We start from the raw sequence: 22,899 nt of genomic DNA, 5'->3' as shown, positions 1-22,899 counted from the left end.
CAATAATGATAATAATTGTTGATAATTAATAATAATAATAATAATAATAATCAAAACCAATATAATATAATACAATATATCAACATGATAATAACTATAACTACCAAATACATACAATATAATAACTATTAAAAACAACTAATAACTTAACTAATAATAATAGTTATATCTATACTCTTCTATACTCTTTCTTATAAATTTGGCTCTTTCTTATTATAATATAAAGTATAGATCAATCTATAATATAATCTATATCTATAAGAATAATAACATCAACACTAACAATAACATTAACTATAATATAATACATTATAATATAACCAATAATAGTAGTTATAATATAATTATATAATCTATATCTATATATGTATCTATATCTATACTCTTTCTTATTTTTGCTCCTTGTTCGGTTATCTCCCACTGAACCTCCATTTTTTCCCCTGAGCCTATTGTTCCTCCCAAGCCTATTTTGAACGAAGCCTATTTTGAATTCGAATTCATGCATGCATGGTATGTGATCATTGAGGCCAGCTGAGGTGGCTTTAATGCCCGACATCTTCTCTCTTCTTCTTCTCATGATTAGAGTATAAATTATATTATAGATCTCTTTCTCATTTTTGATTTTGCATTTTGCAAGCTTATGATTTGGATCAGTCATAGATTAATAATAATAAGAAGTAATCATTAACCATTAATTAATATTAACATTAATATCATATTATAATTGTATTATAATTGTTATTATTATTATTATATTATATTATATAATAAATAATGATATAATAACAATAATTATAACTATTATTATTGTTATTATTTATTATTAATATTGATAAATAGAAAATATAATATAATATAATAATAACAATGATAATAACCACTAACTATTAATTAAAATTAAAATTAATATCATATAATAATTATTATATTATAATTATAACTATTATTATTGTTGTTGTAATTATTTATTATTGATATTGATAACTAACAATAACAACATCAATAAATACAATATAATAATAATAACAATGATGATAGTAATAATAATAAACCAATATAATGTAATATAATATAATAGTAATAATAATATAATATAATATAATAAGCAACCATTAACTATTGATTAATATTAATATTATTATCATATCATATTTTATCATAGTATAATTATATTATATTTATAAATTTATTGTTATTATTATTATTATATCTATCTATATTTATTATTTTATATCTATCAATATCTGTATGTGTATATGTATTTATGATCTATAATTATAACTATACTAATTATTATATATTATATAAATATAATGTAATATGTAATATATAACAACAATAATAAAATAACAATAACAACAATAAATACAATATAATAATAATAACAATTTGAAATCAATATTATATAATATAATATAATAAGCAACCATTAAATATTAATTAAAATTAAAATTAATATCATATCATATGATATCATAATATAATTATATTATATTTATAAATATTATTCTTATTAATTATACTATTATTATTATTATTATTACATCTATCAATATTTATATTTGTATCTATATCTATAATTTATAACTATAACTATAATTATTATTATATATTATATAAATATAATGTAATATATCTATTTATATTCTATAATCTATATCTATTAGTATTAGTATCTATATCTATATCTATAATCTATAACTATAACTATAATATAATACAATATAACTATAATATAGTAATAAGAAACCATTAACTATTAATAAACATAAATATTAACATTAACAATAACAACAATATTAACATTAATAATAATTACATTAATTAACTATTATTATTGTTGTTATTATTGATATTGATAACTAACAATAACAATAATAATAAAGTAACAAAAATAATGAATACAATATAATAATAATAATAATAATAATAAAGTATACATTAATAATCTTTATATATTATACTATATATATAATATACTATAATATAATGTAATAAAATAAAAACAACAATAAAGTAATGACAACAACAAATACAATATAACAACAACAACAATATAATATAATAAGCAACCATTAACTATTAATTAACATTAACATTAACCCGTGCTTGGTTGAATTTCTTCACTTTGACATTTAGAGCACTGGGCAGAAATCACATTGCGTCAACATCCACAAGGACCATCTCAATGATTTGTTTTAATTAAACAGTCAGATTCCCCTTGTCCATACCAGTTCTAAGACAGTTGTTCACTGCCTAGGGAGGGCCGCCCCGTGAGGGATGACGTTCTGCCCCCATCACCCGATCGGCACGCGGAGGTCTGCCCTCGCCACTAGGGCAGCTCGAGCAGACCCTCGACAGCCTCCGAGGTCAAGAAGCAGACCCCTAGACCCAGCCCTTAGAGCCAATCCTTTTCCTGAAGTTACGGATCCGTTTTGTTGACTTCCCTTACCTACATTGTTCTATCGACCAAAGGTTGTTCACCTTGGAGACCTGATGCAGTTATGAGTACGACCGGGCGTGATCAGCATTCGCTCCTCCAGATTTTCACGAGCCATCGGGAATGCACCGAACACCGCGAGACGTGCAGTGCTTTACCAGCTAGACCCTATCTCTGAGTGATCCGATTTCAGGGTGGGCGAGCTGTTAAAAAGAAAAGAGAACTCTTCCCAGGGCCCCCATCGGCATCTCTAGATTCGGTCATGTTGCCATCCACCACCATGTCTCGATTGGGGAATATTAACCTAATTCCCTTTCGATGAGCGGCGCACATTGCACCCTTGACACAAGACTGCCCCACCTCTTAGGATCGACTAAACCATGTCCAATTGATGTTCACATGAAACCTTTCTCCACTTTGGTCTTCAAAGTTCTCATTTGAATATTTGCTACTATCACCAAGATCTGCACTAGGGGCCATTTCACTCAGGCTCGCGCCCAGAGCTGCACCACAACCCCCATGCCCTCCTACTCATCAAGGCCTCACACTCACCCCGATGGCCGGGTATAGGTCGCGCGCTTCAATGCCATCCATTTTCGAGGCTAGTTGATTCTACAAGTGAGTTGTTACATACTCCTTAGTGGATTTCAACTTCCATGACCACTGTCTTGCTGTCTTAATCAATCAACACCCTTTGTGGAATCTAGGTTAGCACGTAGTTTGACACCGTAACCCGGCTTTCAGTTCATCCTACATCGCCAATTTTGCTTACCAAAAACAGCCCACTTGGAGCTCGCATTCCGCGCCAGGGTTCAACAGAGCAACCCCGGCCGCTTATCTATTTAAAGTTTGAGAATAGGTCGCGGGTGTTTCACCCCTGATGCCTCTAATCATTCGCTTTACCTGATAAAACTGCGAGGAGCTCCAGCTATCCTGAGGAAAACTTCAAAGGAGACCAGCTACTAGATGGTTCAATTAGTCTTTCGCCCCAATATCCAATTCTGACGAACGATTTGCACATCAGTATCGCTACGAGCCTCCACCAGAGTTTCCTCTGGCTTCACCCTGCTTAGGCATAGTTCACCATCTTTCGAGTCCCAGCAAGTACGCTCCCACTCAAACCTTTCACAAAAGATCATGGTCGGTCGATGGTGCACCCCGTGAAGGGGATCCCACCTGTCAGGTTCCTTGCGCCTCCGTGGGTTTGCCACCCACCAGCTCGCGTACATGTTAGACTCCTTGGTCTGTGTTTCAAGACGGGTCGGATGGAAAGCCCAGAGCACTAGCGTCCCAAGCGTGCAGGTGCAGAGCCTGCCACAAGTGACGGATGCTTCGTTCCTCGACTGACGTGACAGTATCACTGGCCATCTAAAGCCCGCTCTTGTCTTGCCGCACCGGCCCACGCTGACTGTTCAAAGATAAGAGAGAGAGAGCAGGGAAACACCATATCCATGAGCCTTCAGGATCTCAAGGTCTTTTCTTCATATTCCACACAAATTGAGAAGCACTCCCAACAAAGATAAAGTGACCTAGTGTAAGTGTAGACTAGACAGACTAACTCTAGTCAGGTCACTAACTGACTACTAGCCCGACTTATTTAATGTAGTCACATATAGACAGATGCACACTCTAGCTGTCATAGATGTCGGTCATAGATAAAGACACACTGACGGTGAGCTTGATTTCTAACACTCCCCCTCAAGCTCAAAACAAAACTCAAATTATCTGTATCACTCCAAGTAGCTGTCTAAAGTGAATGAACTTATCTTTATCAAGTGATTTGCTAAAGATGACTGCTACCTGGTCTTCAGTCTTCACATGCTCCAAGTCAATCTGATCTGCTAAAACCATTTCCCTGATGAAATGGTAGTGAACCTCAATGTGTTTCAATCTTGCATGATAAATAGGATTGCTTGCTAACATGACACTGCTCAAATTGTCATAGTACAGCTTGACCTTGCTGTCCAAGTGTACTCCCAAGTCATTCAGCAACTTCTGTAACCACTTAGCTTCACAGGCCGCTAAGGCCGCACCATGATACTCTGCTTCCGTACTGGACAATGCAACTATAGGCTGTTTCTTACTCTGCCAACTGATCATGCTACTACCCAATCCAAATGCATAGCCGTTGGTTGACCTCCTGTCATACGTGCAACCAGCCCAGTCAGCATCAGTGTACCCCATCAAGTCAATGGGGTTTCCCATATGCATAAAACAACCCATGATCTGTGGTACTCTTTACATATCTCAGAATTCTCCTGACTGCATCCAAGTGTGGTTTGCGAGGCTTCTGCATGAACTGACTGATCAGCCCCACAGCATAACTCAAGTCAGGTCTAGTGATCGTGAGATAGATCAAGCTGCCAACCATCTGTCTGTACATAGTAACATTCTCAATCTCTGTCCCAACATCAATCTGCAGCTTGACATTCTGCTCTAAAGGCGTATCCATAGGCTTGCAATCAGCCATACCATATTTCTGTAACATGTCATGAGCATACTGCTTCTGTAGCAGCCATATGCCTTGAGGTGTAGAGACAACCTCAATCCCCAAAAAATATTTCACCTCTCCAAGGTCCTTGACCTTAAACTCAGCCTATAAACATGTCTTTATTTCAGTAATCCCATTTTCATCATCTCCTGTAATGATTAAGTCATCAACATAGATAACTAGGAAAACATATCCACTATCTGTCTTCTTCACAAACAGACTATGATCAGCATCTCCCAATTGAAAACCATGTTGCTGCAAATAACTGCTGATGCGAGCATTCCATGCTCTGGGTGCTTGTTTCAGCCCATATAATGCCTTTTTCAGCCGACATACATGTGTGGAAATTCTGGATGCACATAGCCTTCAAGCTGTTCCATGTAAACCTCTTCCTGTAATTCTCCATTGAGAAAGGCATTCTTTACATCCATCTGCTATAGTTTCCAGCCTCTAGCTGCTGCCAAAGCAATCACAATTCTAATTGTAGCCATCTTTGCTACAGGGCTGAAAGTCTCCTCATAATCAAGACCATATTGCTACGCATACCCTTTTGTAACCAGCCTGGCCTTGTATCTTTCGAATGATCCATCTGATTTACATTTCACCTTATACACCCATTTGCATCCAATAGGTGTTTTTCCCTCAAGCAACTGTACCAAATCCCATGTACCATTTTCAGCCAAAGTTGAATATTCCTCATCCATAGCAGCACGCCAATTCTCATCTACAACTGCCTCATCAAACTTACTTGGTTCTCTAAAACATGTTACTTTCGTCATATAAGCATAATGACGGGCTGAATATCCAGTGTAAGTATACCTGTCAATAGGTCGTCTGACCCTCTCTGATCTCCTAAGCTGTGGCTCACTATGAGCTTGCCTCTCATGAGGCGGCACATAACGGCTCTGCCTAGCACTTGGCGTCATAACAGACGGAATCCCCAATTCACTGTCTAAGCTGTCACTGCTAGATGAATCATAACCTATAGTGAGTGGACCTGTTACATCTTCAAAAACCTTTTCTTTTCCCTTATCTGTTCTCCCCCTCACTGACATATCCGTGTCAGTGGATGCAGTAGTGCGACTTCGCAATCGTCCTGTCCAAGGACTCACTGTAGATGATACATCACCTATCTGACCACTCATGGAAGTACTCTCTGCAGGAGTATTTTCAACATTACTCATACTGGGTGAGCCATCAGTAGGCACTGCAATAGGATTCCCATACCAGGATGCTAACTCATCAAATACCACATCTCTGCTTATGAGTGTCTCATGCAAAGAAGGTACATAACACTTATAAGCTTTCCGTTCCTGTGCATATCCTATAAACACACTTTTCACTGCCTTAGGATTCAATTTCTTCCTCTTCTCATCCGGTATATGCACATATGCAATGCTGCCAAATACCTTCAAGTGCGAAATATCAGGTTTATGACCATACAGCCGCTCATGCAGAGTGACATCATGAATCCCTGCCGTAGGGGTTCAATTCAGCACATAGACAGCAATCATCACTGCTTCAGCCCAATAACCATTTGGCAGACATTTTTCATTTAGCATAGCTCTAGCTGACTCCATCAAAACCCAGTTTTTTCACTCTGCAACACCGTTTTGTTGTGGTGTATAACTACATGTGAGCTGTCTTCTAATCCCATATTTAGCAAGATACCTGTCAAAGTAATTTGAGACATATTCACCTCCTCCATCTGATCTCAAACATGATATGTAACAGCCCAATTCATTTTCATCATGCTTCTTGAAGTCTTTGAATGCATCAAACACATCATCCTTATGCTTCAAAATATAAAGCCAAGTGTACCTGCTGAAATCATCAATGAATGAGACATAATATCGTGCACTGCCAAAAGAAGCATTATGTGAAGGACCCCAGATATCAGAGTGCACCAACTGTAAAGGCCTAGTGCTATTTTTTACATGTCTCATGAAAGGAAACTGTGCCTGCTTCCCAAACTGACATGCAGGGCATACATGACCAAAAACATTATACTTGAATTTAGGTAATCCAACTACTACTTCCTTCTACTACATAGATTTCAGCTTTTGTACATTGACATGTCCAATCCGCTTGTGCCAAATCTCTACATCCTGAATGGCACTTTGATCATGAGCAAACATGGTTGCCTTAAGTCCCGGAATGGTCGCATCCAAAGTAAACATCCTGCCATCTCTTTTGCCCTTGGCAATTAGCTTGCAACCATTTCCATACTCCTCAATGAAACACCCATCTTTGTTAAACCTCACTTGCAAATTCTGTTCTGCCATTCGACCCACAGACAACAGATTCTTTATTATGGTCGGTACATGTAATACATCATGCAAGCCTTTCTTCTTGCCATCAGGTATCATAAGAGGAACAATCCCTTTATGCTTTATGTCATGTTGGGTGTCATCCCCAGTACATACATGACCATGTGCACCTGCAACCATCTCATCAAACCACTCTCCATGCGGTGTCATGTGGTTTGACGCTCCAGAGTCAATATACCATCTGTCATCTCTATTATGTCTCGATGCATTTTTGGATACATGCTACATGGCAAAGAGTCTATCAACCGGCTCATCATGAGCACCACTGGAAGATGCATAGTGCCCATGATGTCTGCCCTTTGCCTTCATATCTCCCTGCTTCTTATAACAATCCTTTGCAATATGCCCATACCGGCCACAATAATGGCAATCCTTGTCCCTGTTGGACTGATCAGATGACTGCCATGAACCAGATCCACCACCTCTACCTCGGGGTGATCTCCCCCTACCTCTAAACCCGCCAGATCCACACTGGCCTTGCGTATTTGCACCATGCCAATTACTCTGCTACTGTTGCTGTCCATAAGCATTACGAGTGTCACCACGACCTCGAAATGAACCACGGCCTCTAGATCCTCTGCCACGCTGGCTAGAGTATAACACAGTGTCTCTACTCTGAGATGCACTAGAACCTGTATTCAAATCAAGTTTGACCTCCTCATGCAGCAACAAAGCAACTAGCTCTTCCCAGCTAGGGGGCTCTTCTCTAACAGAAATGGATGTGTCAAAAGCTTTGTACTCTTTCCCTGATCCATTCAAGGCAACAGCAATCATATCATCTTCTGATACACTTGATCCAATGGTAGCAAGTTGATCAGCTATGGTCTTAATCTCCGTGGTATACACCTGGATGCTCCTGCCATTCCTAGACATGTTGTTAAACTGTTGTTTCAACTAGATCTTCCGTGCATGTGTCATGGTTCCATAATTTTTCACCGGTATGTCCCAAGCATCCTTCGAAGTCTCACATCCAGTTATTTGAATTACCATAGCATCAGATCTACATAGAGAAAACCAATGCAGCACCTTGCATGCTCTCTCATTCCATAGCCTATGAGCTCTTTTCTGTTCGTTAGTTGGATTCATTGCAGGCAATTCAGGAGCAGCCTCATCTCCTGTACATAGATCCCAATAACCTCTGCCAACCAGAAAGTTTTTCATCCTGAATTTCCATAATGCAAAGTTCTTGTTGTCTAGCTTTTCTCCAACTATCTAAGTGATATTGTTAGTCCCATGTGCATTAGCCATGATGCAATAGACTGTCTATCAAGTGCCTGACTCCTTGCAAGTGATAAGTATCGCTGACCAAGTTCAGTCCACAATAGTTTATGACAATTTTCTGCAATTAATTGCAGTAAAAAACCAGGGTATTTCAGCCCACTGACACCTCAAGACAAGTGGTCTCAACTGTAGGTATAACTGTCAATACATAAGCTATGTGTTTGCTTCAGCTTAAGCTTCTGTAACCTCATTGCCAGGATACATACATGCAGTCTGAAAACTGTAAACTGTGAGTAACCAGCAGCAATTTCAAGTCCAAAACGGAGTGGTAATCATGTCATACATGTTCCAAAACCTCCCAGATAGCTGCTAGTACATTTGGCAGTCAAGACATGAGCATAGAGGCACAGAACAGTGCATAATCAGCACATACAAGTGTCAACAAATTTAGTTGCAGGTTGCAGTCAACCAAAATTCAACATAACAAGCTCCAAGCAGCTCAAAAATGTCTTCCAATCATGTTATACATTTACTTTGTAGTGGCAAGTTCAATACATGAGCATCTGAGTAGGCATAGACAACCTGTCTTCGTTGACCAATGGCATAAACTTCATGAACTGTTTGTAATTAACCAAGACAGTGTGACTGCATTTACTTCAGCTTCAGAATTCAGTTTTCAATGATGCTCATTGCTTGCTTCAATCCTCCATACATTTAACATGCATATGTCAGTTCATATAGGTGATAGAAGCTCCAAGGTGACATGTATTGCTTCAGCAAGATACAATACTTGCTATTCACTGTGTATGACAGTTTTCAGCGTGTCAATGATTTTCAAATCTGAGTATTCTGAGCAAGAAATCTCAGCTCCAAGACATTTGATCCAGTGTATACATGCTTTGACACATTCTTGTGCTTCAAAGATGCCTTCTGAGTGTAGTACAAGGCTCCTGTATGTCAATAATGACTGAATGCATGCTGTCCATTCATGTTTATAGCAGTTTAGAACTGATTACGGATCTGTGTCTGTTACTCTAGCTCATAACAGAGCTCCCACACAAGCATTTACCTCTTGTACTCTTCAGATACCTTCAAGAGTAAGCATACATGCCCTATGAGTCTTGTCCAAGTGCCCCATTGATGTTTGACAAGTTGCAGTCCATCCAGCTCAACAAGCGCAGTTCACGTTGATTTCCAGATCTGGTTTGACAGTTGGTCCTCCTCATCATGAGGCTCAATGAGCACTTACATATGCTCAAAGATGCCCACCAAGGCTCCCAAAAAGTCCTCAACCACTATGATAAAGCATAGAGTCCAAAATGAGCAAATGGATACCTTGACAGAGTAATGGCAGCCTGTTTTGTTTTCAAAAAACCTTGTTCTTCAGCTTCTTCAGGTCTTCTTGACTCCCTCCTGCTCCAGAGAGCTCAACCTGGCAAGCTATGATACCATGTTCAATGATAAGAGAGAGAGAGACATGGAAACACCATATCCATGAGCCTTCATGCTCTCAAGGTCTTTTCTTCATATTCCACACAAACTGAGAAGCACTCTCAACAAAGATAAAGTGACCTAGTGTAAGTGTAGACTAGACAGACTAACTCTAGTCAAGTCACTAACTGACTACTAGCCTGACTTATTTAATGTAGTCACATATAGATAGCTGCACACTCTAGTTGTCATAGATGTCGGTTATAAATAAAGACACACTGACGGTGAGCTTGATTTCTAACACTGACCAGTGCCCTGCGTCGAGCGGCAGACCAGTTTGCACCATTCCACATCCAATCGGGGTGCAGCCGCGGCCTCCATTCGCTTCCCTCCCAACAATTTCAAGCACTTTTTAACTCTCTTTTCAATGTCATTTTCATCTTTCCCTCACAGTACTTGTTCGCTATCGGTCTCTTGCCCATATTTAGTCTTGGATGGAATTTACCACCCACTTAGGACTGCATTCCCAAACAACCCGACTCGTCAACGGCGCCTCGTGGAGCGACAGGGTCTGAGCTCGATGAGACTCTCACCCTCTCTGATGCCCCTTTCCAGGGGGACTTGGGCTCGGTCCGCCGCAAAGGACGCCTCTCCAAACTACAATTTGCACAGCAAAGCCGTGCGATTTCTAAGCTGGGCTCTTTCCGATTTGCTCGCAGCTACTAGGGAAATCATGGTTAGTTTCTTTTCCTCCGCTTTAGTGATATGCTTAAACTCAACAGGTAGCCTTGCCTGATTTGAGGTCCGAGTTGTGTTTCGGATCGCCGAGGGCAAGCCCTGTCTCTGAAGAGCCCGATCTGACACGTGCACCCTGGAAGAGGCACCTGCAAATAGCCACCACCTCGACGAGGAGACGAACCACCCTTGCAGAGCAACGTCATCGCATGGTGCTGCCGATACATTTCAGCCAACTGCTGCATCATGTCGAAGCACGGACGACCAATTCCACCCTCCCCCGAAGAAGGGGAGAGGGTATGGGGGAGTTAGGGACGCTCAAGCAAGCATGCCCTTGGACGAGCCACGGGCGCAAGTCACATTCAAAGACTCGATGATTTGCAAAATTCTGCAATTCACACTACATATCACATTTCGTTGTATTCTTCATCGTTGCAAGAGCCAAGATATCCATTGCTGAGAGTCGTTGCGTTTTGTTTTTCAATCCTCCCGAGGGGAGGAATCTTAGACAAGACAAGGTTTATTAAGTTCCTCCTGCCACCCCCACGTGCAGGGAGGGGCAAAGGGTTTATCAAGGCAGCGGTGTGCCCGAACGAGCACGACGGAGGGGGATCACCCCAAACAAGGGAGAGAGGTTGAAGGCGTCCGTCCTTCCTCCACCCGCATGGTCGCGGGACAACCCCAAAGCATAGCCTCCCCCACTATCACCTGACTCCGACGAGGGGAGAGACGATGCCAACCGCGCCTCCGAGTGCGATCTCTCACGGACATTCCACAATTCGCATTGTTCTCATGAATGTGTGTCAATGATCCTTCCACAGATTCACCTACGGAAACCTTGTTATGACTTCTCCTTCCTCTAAATGATAAGGCTTAATGAATTTCTCACAACGTCACCGGTGGCGAACCACCAACGTCGCTGCAATCCGAAAACTTCACCGGACCATTCAATCGGTAGGAGCGATAGGTGGTGTGTACAAAGGGTAGGGACATAGTCAACGCAAGTTGATGACTCGCGCTTACTAGGAATTCCTTGTATGCCTTGACGTGAGGGACGGTGTGCCGTATCTTGGGGGGGTGAGGTGAGGTGGGGTGGGATGGATGGATCAGGGTTTTTTCAGGGGGTTGCAGAGCGGGGTTTTCTTAGGGAGGGAAGGTGCATCATGTCGTGGGGGGGTGGGGTGGGGTGGGGTGGGAAAGGGGGGGTTTAGGGTGGAGTGGGGTTTTTTGGGGGGGTGAGGTGGGGTGGGTTGAGCGAGGTTTTTTGAGGTGAGGTGGGGTGGGGGGGTTTTTTTTGGTTGGGGGGGGGGGGTGAGGTGAGGTGGGGTTGGGTGGGGTGGGGTGGGTTGAGCGGGGTTTTTTGAGGTGAGGTGGGATGGGATGGATGGAGCGGGGTTTTTTCAAGGGGTTGCCATGTTGTGGGGAGGGGGGGAGGGGTTTTGGGTGGAGCGGGGTTTTCTTAGGGGGGAAAGGTGCGCCATGTTGTGGGGAGGTGAGGTGAGGTGGGTGGGGTGGGGTGGGGTGGGGTGGGGTGAGGTGGGGTGGGGAGCGGGGGCTTTAGGGTGGAGTGGGGTTTTTTGGGGGGGGTGAGGTGGGGTGGGTTGAGTGGGGTTTTTTGAGGTGAGGTGAGATGGGGTGGGGAATTTTTTGAGAGGCGGGGGGGAGGGGGGGGATGAGGGTGTGCCGTGTCGTGGGGGGGTGAGGTGGGGTGGGGTGGGTTGAGCATGGTTTTTTGAGGTGAGGTGGGGTGGGACGGATGGAGCTTAGGGAGTTGCCATGTCGTGGGGGGGGCAGGGGGGGTTTGTTATGCACCTTCATGGGACTTCATGGTAAAACCTATTATGAGGCATAAAAGGCACAGCGGAATGACTCACAAGATATATCAATAAGGAATCTTTGTATTCATGATATCAAAAAGGGACTACATTGAGGCACATCTCAGGACTACACCCTCGTGACGCTGCACATATGACGGTTCACCACTGAGCATAGGGAAGCACACATAGCGTGGAAACCAAGCGAAGCCTAGAGTCACAACTACTCCCTATATAGGTGCATTCGGTGATAACACCATGGTATAGCTACAAATCCCATACCCTTACACTCACCCCCGCTTAATGAATGCTGTCCTCAGCAATTCTAAGGGTGGTTTTTTGACTCATTTCGGGGTCTTAATGCAACTTATACTATCAAGTTGGTCAATGTCTACCAGTCTAGGACTAACTCCTTAGCATGGTTTTAACACTGCCTTTTCTATCAAGCTGGTCAATGTCTACCGCACTACGACTTGGGGGTCTTAACACAGCTTATGCTATCAAGATGGCCAGGGTCTGCCCATCTAGACTTAGTGTTTTTTATTGTTTTTCCTTCCAGTCCACCCTCGACTCAATTACATTTGAGGAGTGGAGGCTTCATAGTCCTAACTTGAGGTGGCTTGGTGCTTATGGCTTTGTATGCCAAGCTTTGTAGGCGCAACCCCAAGTCCATTGAGTTGCTCCTTGCACCGGGCCTCCCTTTCTTTGTGCTGTTGCCTTGGGCCTTGGGGATTTGGGTCTCTTGGTTCATTTGCCAAGACGCTTTGCTCGCATCGCCAAGTCAATTACTTGGGCTATTTTCCTTGGCCTCTTTGCCGAATCTTCCTTGTTTGCTTTGTACTTAGACAAGCTGGTTGGTTAAGCCCGCCTTTTCGCATGGAGGGTGCGGTCTTGGTGCATGGCACCTCTTTGGCTCTTCTTAGCCTCATTCGAAGTTGAGGTTCTTGGCGGTGAATGGATTAAGTCGTCACACTTAGCCCGGATTTTGGGTCCGGAAGTAGAGGTATCCTTGAAGCTCTTAGGGTGACGCCCATCTGTGTGGTGCTTGGTGGGTCACGGATCCATACGATCGGAATGACCACTCCTTGCTCTGCTTGCAGCCTGAATGCCAAGATCTCAATCTTTGTTAGCATTGAGTATGGTCCCAATGGGTTCCATAGACTAAAGATATTCACCTTACAAGTGAGTTGGAGGGTTCTCTAGGGTTCAACTAACAAGGTTCCCTTCCATGGCACTAAGTCACCTTGATCGGACCATATTGCGAGCATGCCCTCATGCTCTCCCTTTCTTGAGGCTTTGTCCTCTGACTCCTTCTTTTCAATATCATAAGGGTTTGCCTCTTCAGAAGGCATAGCCAATGACTCCCTTTTTGAAGTGTAATTGGTTCTTACTTTGATCCGAGTTGGCTAGGATGGGGTGTGGCCTTGGAGTAAAAGCTGGGGTTGCTTCATCCTTAGCCACGGTTTGAGTGTGGGGGGTTTTGGAGGCATCTTCATTCTCATCTCTCATCCTCGCTCTGTTGGCCTGCCTCCGTTTCTTGGCATTTGGTTTCACCTTCTTCTTTGTCTCATTCTCTTCCTCTTACTTCTCTATCTTTTGCGCTACTTCTTCCCGCTTGTTTTCTATTCTTTCTTCTTTGGCCTTCCTGCCTTGATCTATCTTTTCTTACTCATTTTGTTCTAGCCTATCTTCTTCCTTTGGCTTCCTAACTCTCCAGACTTGCTCTTTCAGCTTACTTTCCTTATCTTTTTCTTCTTGCTCCATCTTTTTTCTAACTTGCGTCTTCTTGTTTTCTTCTACTTGTTCTCTTCTATCATGGTTTGGTTTCTCTTTTTCTTCTTGCTTCTTCCTAGCTAATTCTGCTCATTCTTCTATCTCCTTTCTTCTATTTTCTTGCCTCATCTTTTCTTTTATTTTCTCTATGGCTCCATCTAACAACTCTTTTTCTTCTTCTTTCCTATCATCTTCTTCTATCTCATCCCATATTTTCATGATTCTTTCCTTAAACTCCTTTCCTAGCCTATCATCATTGAACTGTGAGGTTTTGGTTGTTCCTTGTGGTTGGGGTTGTCAGGGTAGAGGTGTTCCAAGATTTGGGCTGAGCCCATCCTCCCCCTCTGCTTCTATTTTCTCTTCTAACTCCTCTCTCTTTTATTTTTCTTCACCTATATCATCATTTAAGTCAGAAGTGTTGGTTCCATGTAGCGGATGCCCTGCCCCATGTGGTTTTGCCCTTCCATTCTCATCTTCCAACTCTATCTCTTTAGCTACTTCATCTTCTTCTTCATCAGAGGCATCATGTGCCTCATAGGAGGGCGCCAAATTGGCCTCACCCTTAGTCTCAATGGGTAGATGTGTTCCAAGATCTGTAATGAGCTCATCCTCCCCCTTCTCTTCTTCTAACACTAGCTCTTCAACCAACCGGGCTTCTTGTGGGTACAATGGCTCATCCTTCTAACATGTCCACCTTGCTTCCTCTTCCTTTTTGTATCCTAACTCTATCATGATGTTTTCTACTTTCGAACTCACATCTATTTTCCATCCTTCTCCCTTCACATAATATTCCATCATTTCTTCCTCTTCTGGGGCTTCTTCGGTTTGGTATTCTTTGGGATAGGGATAGTCAGTGTAGAGATATTCTCCATCCGGGTGGTAGTCAATGGGGACATCTTCAGGGTAGCCATATCCATCTCCTTTAGGAGGGTATTCATTGTCGAAGTATTGATCTTCAGGGTAGTAGTCTTGTGGGTAGTAGTCGAGGTAGAAGTCCTCGGCTTCTTCTTGTGGGCGAGGTGTTCCAGGATCAGTGTCGAGCTCATCCTCCCCCTTGTCTTCTTCTTTATCTTCATCCGACCATGTCTCTTCTTTTTCTTTCACCTATTTCTAGCTCTCTTGCCTCTTTGGTTCTTCTTTGGTTGGCTTCGCTCCATTCTTCAACTCTTGGACTCTTTCAACCCGCATCTGCTTCAAGTATGGCTCGGCCCGCTCTTTGGCTTCTTCAAATCTAGAGGTAGTCTCCCAGTTCCACCTCAGCATGATTTTCTCCTGTAGCTGCGTGTCGAGGTCTCGGGCCGTCTTCACTTGCCACAGTCTGGCTCTCTCTCGCACCATGATCAACTGGTAGTCAACCTCTTGCAAGTCTTCATCCAGCTCTTTGGCTTTCTCTTCAAGATCATCGAGCACGTCGGCTGCTTGATGGGTCTTCTTCAGTATGTCGATGGTTGTCCTTGTTTGCTCGATCATTTTGAGCCGCAGCTCCTTTTTTTTTTGTGTGATTTTGAGCTAGTGACATAGCTCATCTTCCTGTTCAAAGAAAGTGTCTTCCCACAACTTCAGTTCTTTCCAAGACATTTTGAATGGTATGCCGCGCACTCCTATCACGCCTTGGCTCCCTCTCAACTTTTTTGGCACCTCGGGCTACCTTCCAACTTTCAGCAAAAAACTCGCCCGGGAGGGCGTCGCGTCGTGTTGGGGTCGTGTCGCGTCGGGGTCAGGGCCATGTCGCATCGTGTCGTGTTGGGGTCACCGCGTCACGTTGCGCGACGTGTTATGGTAGGATCTCCTCCGCGTCCGTGAGCCTGCTCCCCTTTCGAGCTAGTATGCTCCGCGCTAGAGTTGCTCTGATACCAAGTGTTATGCACCTTCATGGGACTTCATGGTAAAACTTGTTATGAGGCACAAAAGGCACAGTGAAATGGCACACAAGATATATCAATAAGGAATCTTTGTATTCATGATATCAAAAAGGAACTACATTGAGGCACATCTCAGGACTACACCCTCATGACGTCGCACATATGAGGGTTCACCACTGGGCATAGGGAATCACACGTAGCGTGGAAACCAAGCAGAGCCTAGAGTCACAACTACTCCCTATATAGGTGCATTCGATGATAACACCATGGTATAGCTACAAAGCCCATACCTTTACTACAGGGGGGGATGCCATGTCAATGTAGGAGGGGGTTGGATGGAGCAAGGCATGGCCGTGTTGTTATGGGGCAAGGTTTTTTGGGGAGGGGGTGCCATGGTTCGATGGAGCACGGGGTGTGCCATATCGTGGGAAGGATTGAGCGGGGTTTTTGGAGGTGAGGTGGGGTGGGATGGATAGAGCTGGGTTTTTTCAAGGGGGTTGCCATGTCGTGGGGGGGTTGGGTGGAGCGGAGTTTTTTTTGGGGGGAAGGGGGGTAGGGTGGAGCAGGGTTTTTTTGGGAGGAAGGGGGGGGAGGTGAGGCGGGGTGGCATGGGGTGGGGTGGGTCGAGCGGGGTTTTTGAGGTGGGGTGGGGGGTTTTTTGAAGGGGGAGGGGGGGGGGGGGGGGGGGGGTGTTTTGTGGATGGAGCGAAGTTTTTTGAAGAGCAAGGGTGTGCCATGTCGTGGGGAGGGGTTTTTTGAGGGGGGAAGATGTGCCGTGTCGTGGGGGTGGGGATGGGTGGAGTAGGGGTTTTTGAGGGGGGCATGCCATGTTGTGGGGGGGGGGTGGAGCAAGGTCGATGGAGCGGGGTTTTTTTTGGGGGGGGAGAGGGGGAGATGTGCCATGTCATGGGGGGGTAGGGTGGAGCAGGTTATTTTGGGGGGGGGGGGGGGGGGGGGGGGGGGGCTTTGTGTCGTGTCTTGGGGGGAGGTGTGGCACGTCGTAGAGGGAGAAGGGATGGGGTGGGTGGAGCAAGGGGACGTGCCATGTCGTGGGGGGAGGGGGGTTTGGGGGGCAGAGCGAGGTTTTTTGAAGGGGGGGGGAGGAGGGATATGTCGTGTCGTGGGGGGGAGGGGGGGTGTCATGTCGTGGGGGAGGGAGGTGGGGCAGGATGGGTGGAGCAAGGATTTTTGAAGGGGGAGGGTTGTGCCATGTTGTGGGGGGTGTGCCATGTCGTGGGGGAGGGGAGGGGTGGATGGAGCAATGATTTTTTAGAGGGGGTGATGTGCCATGTTGTGGGCGGGTGTGACATATCATGGGGTGAGGTGGAGTGGGTGGAGTGGGATCTTTTGAGGGGGAGGGGCGTGCCACGTTAGGGGGGAGGGGGGTGATGCACTTGCACTCGTTAAGCACTCAATATGGCACAGAAAGGTAACACGATATGTGAGCTCAAGGTATTCTCTTGTATTATTCAATCCAAAAAGTGGGACAACATAGACACATCCCAAGACTACACCCTCGAGACGCTGCACATAAGAGGATTCACCACTGGGTATAGGAAATCACACGTAGTGTGAAAACAAGGTAGGGCTTTGAGTCACTACTACTCCCTATATAGGTGCATTCGGTGATAACGGCATGGTTTAGCTACAAAGCCCTTACACTCACCCCTGCTTACTAGATTGTTGTCCTGAGCAATCTAAGGGTAGCACTCTTTATTTAACTCGTCCGGGATCTTAACACAGCTTTTTCTATCAAGTTGGTCAGTGTATGTCGATCTGTGTGACCACGGGGTCTTAACACAGTCTCTTCTATCAGACTGGCCAGTGTCTGCAACACTAGGACTTGGGGGTCTTAACACAGCCTTTTCCTAGCAAGTTGGTCAGTGTTTGCCCATCTAGACTGGATTTTTTGGGGCTTTGTTGGATTTATTGATATTGGAATCACCATGTGGGTCCGCCCTCGACTCAATTACATTTGAGGAGTGGATGCATATTGGGGTCTATGATTGAGAACTGCCTTGTTAGGTGTGGAGAGGCTCAAGGGTTGTTTGAAGGAGCAGGGGGTTCTCCTCAAGCCAAAGGGCGAAGGTGTCTTTGCCGCGTTCGCGAGCCTCCACTTCTGAGATCCAAACGGCCTCCTTGAGTGGACGCCCACATCACTTGGTGAGGTATTCTGGGAATCCTCTTTGTTCCCAACGTCGAAGGAATGCTTCTACTTCGAAGGGACCGTTAGAATGGAGCATTGGTATGAACCGTCCCCATTGGTTGTTGGGATAGAACCTGCACAGAAGACGAGCATGAAAAGCATTATGAACAAACACATTGTCTGGCAGGTCAAGTTTGCAGGTGACTTCATTCAGCACACTTGAGTGATTCGGTAGGGTCCATAAAACTTGGGAGTCATGTTCTTGGAAAGTAACATATTCTTAGAGCTGACTAGGACCATGTCGCCTTTGGTGAATAGTACGGCCATTCTCTTTGTTAGCTTGCTTAGTCATAGTGATTTTGCTTTGTTCTAGACTCTGCTTAGCTGCTGCATTTCGATCTCTCCATTTTTTCAGGAGCTCCTCTACGTCTTGATCTTCTGCTTTGGCTGCTCTGGATGCTAAGGCCAATGGTGTAATGACTTCTTTACCTATGGCTAATTCAAAGGGGATGTACCCCGTTGCTGAGTGGATGGAGCTGTTGTAGTGGAATTCCAAGACATCAAGATACAAGGCCTAGTCTTCTAGTCCACTCGAGCATAGCTTCGAAGATAGTCTTCGATGCCTTGGTTGACTCGCTCTGTCTGTCCATCTGTCTCTGGGTGGAAGGATGAGGAGAATCTCAATTGTGTTTCCAGGGTCTTGAAGAGTTCCTTCCACATATCGCTCATGAATCTTCCATCTCTATCTGATACTATTGCCAATGGTAAGCCATGGAGTTTGAATACATGTGTAAAGAAAAGGCGTGCGACCTCCTTGGCATTCATGGTGGCTTGGCCAAGATGAAATGGGTTGTTTGGAGAAATAGTCCACCACTACAAAGATGATGGTGTACCCATGGGACTCGGGTAGTTCCACAATGAAATCCATGCTGATGACATCCCATGGGAGGTTGGGTACGGGTAATGGCTGTAATAATCCTGCTGGTTTGGAATGGGGTGCTTTGACTAGTTGGCAAGTGGGGCAGGTTTTGATGTAGTCGATGACTTCTTCCTTCATATTGGGCCAAAAGAATTGCTTCCTAAGGGTCTCCAAGGTTTTGCTTTGCCCTTTATGTCCTCCAAGTTTGCCATCATGTATCTCATGCAGGATGAGTTTCTTCAAATCCAAATTATTGGGGATATACAATCTCTTGCCTTAAAAAGAGGATACCCTCCTCCAAGGTGTACATTCCATGTGGGGTCTTCTCTGCTTCCACATCTCGAATTATTTTGTGCATCTCTTGATCTTGCTCTAAGGCCTCTTTGACTAATTCCATGAATTTGCTGCTGACCACGCTGACAACTTTCAGATCAACTTTCCGGCTCAAGGCATCTGCTATTTTGTTAGTGGAGCCGGGCTTGTGCTTAATCTCCAGGTCGAATTCTGGTAGGAAATCTAGCCAGCGGGCTTGGTTTGCCGATAACTTGGGTTGTGATTGGAAGTATTTGAGGGAGATATTGTTGATGAAGACTATTGTGTGCTTGTCTTGAACATAGTGCTTCCATTTTCTGAGGCAGTGGATGACTGCCAACATTTCCTTCTCATGTGTACTCCACCTTGTTTCAGCATCGGTGAATTTCTTCGACTCATAAGCTATGGGGTGACCTTCTTGCACCAGTACACCTCCTATGCCATAATCGAATGCATTTGTAGATATTTCAAAGGGCTTGGTGAAATTCGGCACCTTTAAGACGGGGGTTTAACTCATGCATTTCTTCATTTGCTCAAAAGCTTCCTGTTGCGCGGTCCCCCATGTAAAAGAGTGATCTTCTTTGGTGAGGTGGGAGAGGGGGGTTGTGATGAGGCTGTAGTCTTTGATAAATCTTCGACAAAATACTGTGAAGCCGAGGAACTCCCACACTTCTCTTACAGTTTTCAATACATGCCATCTCTGGACAGCTTCCACTTTCTTAGGATCCACTTTGATTCCAATTGCTCCTATGATAAAGCCTGAGTAACTCCAACTCCTTCACTGCAAATTCACATTTTTCAGGCTTGACATATAGCTGATGTTGCCGCAGTTTCTCAAAAACTCGACATAAATGTTGCTTGTGCTCCTCTAAAGTTTTGCTATAGACTAGGAGGTCATCGATATAGATAATGACAAAGACATCTATCTCAGGCCTGAAGACTCCATCCATGAAGCTGCAAAATGTGCCTGGCCCATTGCATAGGACGAATCCTAACACTAACCACTCAAAACTACCATAGCAGGTGCGAAAGGCTATTTTAGGAATATCTTCCTCTACTATGCGGATCTGATTGTACCTTAATCTAAGGTCTATGCAGCCAAAGTACTTAGCTCCGTGCAATCTATCTAAGAGGTCTTCCACTAGGGGCACTGGGTATTTGTTCTTCATGGTGATTTTGTTGAGGGCCCTATAATCTACACAAAGCCTAAGTCCCCCATCCTTCTTCTTGACAAATAACACTGGGACACCAAAGGGGGATTTACTAGGGCGGATGAATCCTTGTTCTTCTAGTTCATGGAGATGCTTCTTCAATTCCATGAGTTCGATGTGGTTCATGCGGTAGGGAGCTTGGGCTAGAGGGGCGGACCCTGGCATCAATTCAATCTTATGATCCACATCCCATTTGGGTGGTAGATCCTTGGGTAGCTCTACTGGCATTACATCTTTGAATTCTTCCAGTATCTCTGCCACCTCCCCCACCTCACCTTAAAAAACCCTGCTCAACCCACCCCACCTCACCCCCCAAAAAAAACCCCACTCTACCCTGAATCCCCCCCTCCCTCCCCACCTCACCCCACCCCCAGGACATGGCGCACCTTTCCCCCTAAGAAAACCCCGCTCCCCCCCCCTCACCCCACCCCACCCCACCTCAGCTCACCTCACCTCACCCCCCCCACGACATGGCGCACCTTCCCCCTCCTAAGAAAACCCCGCTCCACCCAACCTCACCCCCCCACGACACGGCACATCCCCCGTCCCATGACGCAACACAGCCCCCCACCCCACCTCACCCCCCACAACACGACGCATTCCCCCCACCCCACCTCAAAAAACCCCGCTCCATCCAAACCACCCCACCTCACCTCAAAAAACCCCGCTCAACCCACCCACTACTATTGCTTCGGTGTTTGGGCTTTTTGCCATCTTCTTCTTCAATTGGTCGGATCATACATAAGTAGACCATATCTCCTTGTTTGACTGATTTTTCTATCTGCTTGGCACTACACGTCATGATGCATGGCCTAATAACTGTCCCTTGGACCGGTGTTGTCTGGGTTTGGCCTCTTGGTTGGGTGGCCTTTGGTTTCACTATTTAACAAGATACTCTTGGCTTATTCTCCTTCATTTGTACTTTGATGATTGGGGTCCTACCAAGCAACTGCATTCTTTCACAGGGTACTCTGACGCCTTCTCCTTGCATGTCTAGCATCATTTCATTTACACCCTTTCTAAACATTGCAATGGCATACTTGTCATAGAATTCCAAGCCTAGAATCACTTCAAAATCGTCCATGGGGATTACTAAGAAGTTGAGTTTTGCTTCACTTTCCAACTTCCACTAGGACTACAAAGACTTGTTTTACTTCCTTGGCTTCTCCTTGTGCAAGTGTTACTGTTAATCCTTCTAGGGCCTTAGATAGTTTCAATCCATGTTTGGCTGTGCACTCTGGGGTGATGAAGTTGTGCATGGCCCCTGTGTCCACCATAATGGGTTGGTTTTCTTCACTCACTTTGCCTTTGATGTATAGGTGATGGACTGCTACCACCCTGGCTGCCATGTATTGGGGTCGGGCACTAACTGTCCCTGCCCTTGGATGGTCCATACTTTCATCACTTCTGCTTGGAATTTGGTCATTTCATCACTTTTGCTTGGGATTTCTTGGATACGCAGGGGTTGCGGTTCTTCTCCTCCATATGCGCTAGTCACATTCACCCTTGACCCACTTGATGAGGCTGTATCTTCTACGAGGCATTTGTTTTGGTAGTGTGGGCCCCTGCATTTGAAGCATCGGATCCCGATAGAAGGGCCTGGGGATCACCATGATGTGTTTGATCCTGCGAGTCCATATGATGTATTAGGGGTTGGTCTGTAATGGTGGTTTTCCCATCTTCCTACTGCTCCTCTTGGTGGGGTTTTGGCTCCTTGTATCTATGAATGGCCCTGTAGGGCACTGGGCCTTTGGTTCCATGAGTTGTTATTGAAGTTAGTGTTGAACCTGCTTTGAATCCCCTGGGCCATTCTTCTATCTTCCAAGTCCACTAATCTTTCGACCATTCTCATGGCTTCTGCTAAGCTTGTTGGCTCCTGCCTCTCCACATCTCCTCGCCCATTATTGCATCCCGAACAAAAATACATGTAGTTTGGTGTCTATATCCATGTTTGGTAGTTGCAACATAATCTGTCTATATTTGCTGATGTATTCTTTTATCTTTCCTTGTGTTTATTTGAGGTTTTTCCATTCGTCTCTCACTTTGAATTTCTCCATCTTTGAAATGAAGTAGTCTTTCAATTCTTCTTAGAGTTCTTCCCACGAAAAGATGGTGTGGCCATGTTCTTGCTCCAACAGGTACCAACTGGCAACGTCTTCCTCCAAGTAAATGGCTGCCACTTCTGCCTTCGGTTATTCGGGAGTACTTCAAGTA

The 22,899-nt window shown here is 44.4% G+C and overlaps 1 non-coding gene and 1 pseudogene across 1 annotated transcript; both read right to left on the bottom strand.

Moving 5' to 3' along the window:
• Positions 1–1,755: 1,755 nt before the first annotated feature.
• LOC148033762 (25S ribosomal RNA) lies at positions 1,756–10,719 on the bottom strand (annotated as a pseudogene).
• A 241-nt stretch (positions 10,720–10,960) lies between these two features.
• On the bottom strand, positions 10,961–11,113 carry LOC148033761 (5.8S ribosomal RNA). Its single transcript, XR_015691510.1, has one exon. It is a non-coding gene; the product is annotated as a 5.8S ribosomal RNA (ribosomal RNA).
• Positions 11,114–22,899: the final 11,786 nt, after the last annotated feature.

Source organism: Lygodium microphyllum, chromosome 7 (genome assembly GCF_053477565.2).
Source record: "Lygodium microphyllum isolate KBCC chromosome 7, Lygodium_microphyllum_v1.1.10, whole genome shotgun sequence".
In the NCBI taxonomy this organism is placed as follows: domain Eukaryota; kingdom Viridiplantae; phylum Streptophyta; class Polypodiopsida; order Schizaeales; family Lygodiaceae; genus Lygodium; species Lygodium microphyllum.
This window is presented reverse-complemented; position numbering and strand designations above follow the sequence as displayed.